Consider the following 6,892-nt stretch of genomic DNA (forward strand, 5'->3'; position numbering starts at 1 on the left):
TGGGAGTTAGGGTCCAGCATGTAGATCAGCTGTCCCAGGTCAGGTGATTTGGCTTCAATTTGGGTGAGAAATTGTACCAGGGAATTCTGGTACACCCTCTCCTCTTCTTCTCCCTGTCCTCATCATCACTCTTGTGGGTGGGCCTGGAGCACAAAGAAGGTAAAATGGAATAAGGATCCTCCTTAGTGGAAAACCTTGTCAATCCTTATTTTGACCTGACTCTCTGAGGGAATGCAGCACATTTTTTCCTACTAGGTCTCCTCATTCATTGGTTCTCTCATTTTTCCAAGGAATGATTGAATTCATCCATTCTTCCTTGTCTCTCTCTCTTCTTTCTTCCCTTCTTCCATTTCCCCCTTGATGTAGAAATTTGAGCAGCAGGGCTGCATCCCCATGGGGCCGCCTTGTAAGGTTATGCTCCGAAATAACAACACAAAACTATTCATTTCAACACTGCCTGCCCCATTATTATCACCCTCTTAACCCATGTCTAATAATGTATGTTGCAGCACGAGGTGCGCTTAGAAGGAAAGATTTAGCATATCAGACCTGGTGGCTGGCTGTATTGCCATCTGCCTCAGAGTTCAGAGCTACCATTTCTGCCCATGGGAGAGGTGCATGGCATCTCTAAGCTCAATTCCTATTCCTCCCAGCATTTTCTTATGTTTATTCCACCCACCTATGTTCTAACCTTTCAGGCCAAACAGTTTCTTTATTTAATTAACCAATGACCTATACTCCATCATTACTCCTATTTCTGTTTAAACAAGAACGGAATCTTTAACTTTAACATAGCAAAATTACATATAACAAAACAGTTATCAAGCAAGAATTACAGTTACAATATTTATATCTATTTTATCTTTTATCATAACAATGGAAAACTATAACTATCTCTCTCTTCTTCAACTCCATCAGAGACTCCAGAATAATACAGTATTACCTAAGCAAACAAAAAGTAAGCCATTTTCAAACTCTAGAAATGACAGAGACATCTCGCTGCCTGGACAGTCACCCAAAGTTCCTCTGTACCATTGGTGTTTCCATCCTCAGCCTACAGGCCCATAGTTTCCAGCAGACATTTCCATGAAGCAGGAAATTTCAAAGGCAGTCACTATCTGCTTGTCTTGAAGAATGTTTTGCTGACCCTTTCCAGAATCAGGAACACGAAAAGATCATCTCACCTTTAGGCAAGTTCAGTAGTCCTCTCTCTGAGTGTTTTCTGTGTACAGTTTATGCAACAATCCAGGCAAGAGCAGTTTCTTCCCCAAATGGCTATCAAACTCCATAAGGATCCTCTGTGATGCCCATCTTCTTCCTGAAGTAGATATGTGCTGCCAAGAGTAGAGTGTCTCACTGTCATGAAAAACCCTAAGGTACTAAAACATTAAATACCCTATTTTGTAGTCTAGAGAGATATGAATAATGCCTATCTAACTGAAATATATATATATATATATATATATATGGAGCTAGAAAATCTAACTAACATGACTACAAACTTGACTATTATTAATGATTATCCATTAATAACCTATATGCATTATATTTTTAAATGAACTACACAATCACAATACCTTAATTAAGATCAAAAATGCATATACATATAACACAATTGACCTAAAATCTCTATCAGTAAAGCAAAATCTATACTAAGGCTAATATTCATATCTATATCACATCCCACTTTAAATGTAAAAGAATGTTTATAAGCCATATTTGGGAACGTGGGTGCAGTTTTTTCTCTCCAAAATGCTTCCTGCTGAATGGTGGCATCATTATTGATTTATCTCAGTTGGCAGTTGAGCGAAGCAATTTTTTAAAGGTGTTCACAGCAACCTTTAAGTAGGGAGTGGTCCATCCTACCATATTAGGATAGAGGCATCCACACTGTCACCCTCTGTGAAAACAAAATAGAAACTCCTTTCCAAAGCATCATGTCCTTAGATCCAAATTTCAATGACAAGGCATTTTCAAAATATCTATGTTGGATTATTTCAGCAGCTTTTATAAAGAAACATCTTTTAGCAGCTATTGCTACTGCCTCAAAATTCAAATGATTCAAGAAGAACATAATAGCATACAATATCAAAATTCGCTGTGAATTTTCCATCTTTGTGCACTTCAATTTAACCTCTATTTTGTTTATTTTTCCTTTTCATTATTTGCCTTTTGAGACAGGTTCTCTGTATCTTTGACCTGGAATAACTCTGTATACCTGTCTGTCCTTGAAGTCTCAGAGATCTGCCTCTCTCTGCCTTTCAGGCATTGGGATTAAAGGTGTATGCTACTACACATTGAACTCACAAAGATCTGTTTGTCTCTGCCTTCAAGGCACTGGGATAAAAGGCGTGTGCTACCTCACCTTGAAGGTACAGAGGTCAATCTCCCTCTGCCTCCCATGTGTTGGGTTTACAGGTGTGTCCTACCACACCCAACAACTCTCTTCCTTTTTTTAACTTTAAGAACTTCAAATTTTAGCCTGCACATATTTTTAACACACTGTAAATCATTTAAAATTTTTCTTTGTCTTTGAATCTTTCTTTACTCTATTTCTCTCTCTGTTTTTCTGACCACATGAGTCTTTCATTTACCAAGAAATCTCAGTAGTACTAAAGCCGTGGCTTTGCTGGCCAGATGTAGCCTATTCCTTAGCTTTCTGCCATTCCAACCTTGTGGCTGAGGTACCGAACAAAGCCGCATTCAGTGCCACAAGTCTACAGTGCTTCATGGTCCTTGCCATCAAAGAGGCTGCAACAGACAACACTCAAGTCCTCTCTCTGTAGCTGGCCCTCCTTCCTCAAACAGTCAGAGTTTGCCCAGGCAGGATGGCCCAGAAAGCCGGCATTTTAAACAACACAGTTTTTTTCCCTGCTACTGCTGAAAACATACGAGCATTCAGTTGGCTTTTATCAACACCATTTAAATGTTTTGTGGCAGGACCTCTTAAGGGCTGCAGGGTTTTGCAGCTGAAGCTGAGTCAGCAAGCCTCTTTTAGATGAGAGCCCTTGCTTTCTTGTAGCAAGCAGAGCAGACCGAGAAATTGCTGCTACCAAGAAAACATGCTTTACTCTTTCCCAAGCTTTCTCAGGCTTTCAGTGGATTCAGTTGTCCACAAGGCTGCAAGCCATTCTGTAGTTATTTGAGCAGCGAGGCTGTGTCCCCAGCATCACGGCCGCATGAAGGTTATGCCTGAAATAAATACACCAAAACTGTATTCTTTTAAACACTGCTGGCCCATTAGATTCAGCATTTTAACCCATTTCTAATAATCAGTGTAGTATAACGAGGTGCACTTACCAGGAAAAATTCAGCATGTCTGATATGGTGGCTGGCTGCATCGACATCTGCCTCAGAGAGCAGAGCTATGGCATCTGCCGGGGAAAGGGGAGCATGGCTTCTCTGAGCTCACTACCTCTTCCTCCCGGCATTCTATTTTGTTTACCCCACCTACCTATGTTCTAATCTATCAGCTGAAGCGGATTCTTTCTTTAATTAATCAATAAACTTCTTCTGTCACTTTATCCTTTCAACAGCTTGCCCATATAAATCTCCCATGTGTCTTCTGTTGTATAATCTTTCATTTGTAAAGAACTTGCACTCTCAGGGGAGGATTTTTCTGACATCTCTGTGGATGGAGATCATATGAGGAAGATCAGATGAGCAACCATGACAACTCTAATGCTGTAGAGTTAGGTGGACCAGAGATTGATGGCTGACATTCCTGTGCTATGCATCAGATGCCCCTGAACTCTGGCCCTGTTGACAGACAGGCAGACATCAAGTTGGTCACACATACTTAACTCATTCGGGTTCACAGATACTGTAAATGGAGTTTTAATTCTTCTCCTAAACTAATAAAAAAACCAAGATTAGGAGAAGAGAAGAGCCTGAAGTAAGGCCTCAAAATGGGTCATTTTGCAAAGGAAAGGTTACCTGCCTCCATGTATGCTGTCTCCCTTTCTTAGTCAAATCCATCCTTCCAGTGTCTAGCTCACAGCTAACCATAGGATTGAACCCAACTGCCTTTGATTTCTGAAATAAGTGCTGTCCCCTTAAGGTCTCATAACAGCACAGGAAGGTTTGTAAGACTGTCCCAGCAACAATTTAAAGCAATTCTAGGACACCAAAGATGCAGCAAATTTGGTTTATTGGTAATATAGATCGTTCTGATGGGACAAAATAATTTAGAATTAAAAAAAAAACAGATTGGTGTACTCACGATGAATTTATGTGATATGGCACACACAGGCTTCTGGTTCTGAATACTTCATGCTCGGTGGGTTTTGGAGATTGTCGTGACCCTGAACCTAGCTGGAGGCTTTGGGGCCTTGAAAAGACAAGACTTAATATTTCAGGACATCCTTGTACTTGGTCCCCACTGTTTACTGATTTCCTTACAGAGAATGAGCAGCCATCTACTCCTGCTGCCATGCCTTCCCCACATGAACAGAGAGAAGACCCTATATACACAGGTCGCTTGTATCACATGTGAAGGCATAAGTCACAAACAAACTCCCACAGCAGTTTAGAATTGTGATTAATAGAATGATTAGTTCTTGAAAGGGGAAAAACTTAGAGATCACAATCCCTTACAAAAGCCCTCTGCAGGATCAGAAAAGGAGCCTATTAGCCGGAAGAGAAGCTGAAGCAAGAGATCAAGCTGAAGGTAGAAGTTGCTTTTTAAAAGAGAGAGAGACCACAACTCAATGGGCTGGTATCTCAGTGGCTATTCAGGAACCATCACAGAGAAAGGATCTGCTTCATGCATGAGATTCACCGATGATTTCCCTTTAAGAAAAAAACCCATTAAAACTCCCAATAACATCATCAGCATTCAACAACATGTCTATGATTTCTTTGCCTTGCCTTTGATTGTGCAGTAAATGATGCTGATAGTTAATCTGTGCAATTAATGCAAATTTCCTTGTAACTCACTAGACAGAATTGACAGGTTATCTTAAACACAGCAGGGAGTCACTCTACGATGGGACTGGTTCATCATCACCTGTGTGACAGTGACATAATTAAGATCTTTCCTTTGTCTATAAATCTCATTATGTTCAACATGATATGTTGTCATACAGATTTCTTAGGGTTTTGTCTCACTGGTGGTTTCCTTGGTATGCTTACATAATTTTTGTCAGATCCAATCAATTTAACCATGCACTCTCAACTCCACGTCATTGTGTTCCCCTTATGTTCCAGGCCAGGCATTTTAGACCTCTTGTAACTGTTGTAAGCGTATCTCATGTTCCACCTAAATGATTTAGGGTTTTATTTAGGCTGGGTTTTATCTTCCATCACTGAGTTCATTGACTTTCCTTGGGCGTAATTCCTGGGACACTGAGCCTAACTCCTGGGGGATTCCTCCAGTTATTTCTCCTTTCTTAGATAGTGTACACTCTCACTATTACTTTGAGAGTGTTTCTGTAGCAAATATTCTTCTCAAGATGAGAAGAAACTTCAATATTACAATCCATTTGTTATTGTGATTTAAATACACACACACAAACACACACAAGTTAATGCACATACACTAATGTTATCTCAATTAATGGGGCCATTCTGAGGATGTCAAGATCGATATCTCTCGAGTGGTTTTCAGAAGGCCATAGGGTGACCCTCTCTAGGTACTTAAGCAGGGAGGAGAAGTTGACCGCACTGTGACATGTCCCTAGGAACTATGTGTGCCTTGTCCCATAGTCAGACTGATGACTGACTATCTTGAAAACCACCATGGAACTTTTGTTTGGCAAATGATGGAGATCAAGTCAGGGTCAAAATCAGAAAACTAGATGGAGCTTCCAAGCTCCAGTGGAAGAGCAGATCGATGGAGAAAAAGCGCAAGGATGTCAGGAATATAAGGGCTTGGTCCACACTATGAGACACTGTGCCTGAACTAAGGGGATTTCAACTAATCCAGTGACCTGGGAATGAAAGAAGATGGGATCAAACCGGAAGCTCTGAATGTGGCTTACAATTGGGGCAGACGGAGAAGCCAAAGATAATGGCACTTGCAATTGTCTGCATATCATACACTGGCTTTTTGTGATCATATTTTTTGTGGATGCATACCTTGCTAAATCTGGATGGATGAAGGGTGGGCTTGGACTTCCCACAGCTCAAAGTATCCTGCCCTCTATTTGGACTGGTGTTTGAGTGGAGAGGTTTATTTGCGGAGCAAGAAGAATGTGGGAGGAGGAAGAGAAGTGGAAAGTTTGATAATTATTATTATGAAGTAATGGAAAAATCAATAGAAAATAACCAATGAGGACATTGGAGCTAGGAAAAAAAAACATTTATGTGAGTTGTTGATTAAGACCAAAAATTATTTTACATAAAAAAACACAAAAATGGGTTGAGTTACATGGATAATATGACTCAAGTAATTGGGAAGAAGATTGGGGTTTTTATTTTGGGTCTTCATGGGGCTGTATGAGCAGCATTTTAGGACCTGTATGCTGGATATTTCTGGGGGTTAGTAGGGAAGAAACCTGGCTAGGAGGAGTTTTATGACATAAGTAGAGCCTTGATGATGTCACAAAGCTTTGGTTGTGGGTGGCAACTCTGTTCCACATGAAGCACTGGTCTTCTTTGAAGGTGGGCTTACTATCTTCACGGTGGCTGAGGAGGTCAGTTCAGATCTTGGGCTCTACAACTGTTCAACCGAATTTCCAGAAGTTGGAATCTAGAGAGCCAAGATATTTTCTTTTGGGTAAATATGTTTAGGAAGCAACTAGGACCTCTGTAGTCAAAGAAAGGTTTCTTTCAAATCTGCTCTGGGTCCAAAATTTATGTCGTCAAAAGCTCCTATATTTGATAGCTGGGGGACGGTTAATGTCAGGTATTCTCCCCACTCTATCTTTGCTAAATATGTCCAATTCCTCCG

Source organism: Microtus pennsylvanicus (assembly GCF_037038515.1).
Source record: "Microtus pennsylvanicus isolate mMicPen1 chromosome Y unlocalized genomic scaffold, mMicPen1.hap1 SUPER_Y_unloc_2, whole genome shotgun sequence".
Lineage (NCBI taxonomy): Eukaryota > Metazoa > Chordata > Mammalia > Rodentia > Cricetidae > Microtus > Microtus pennsylvanicus.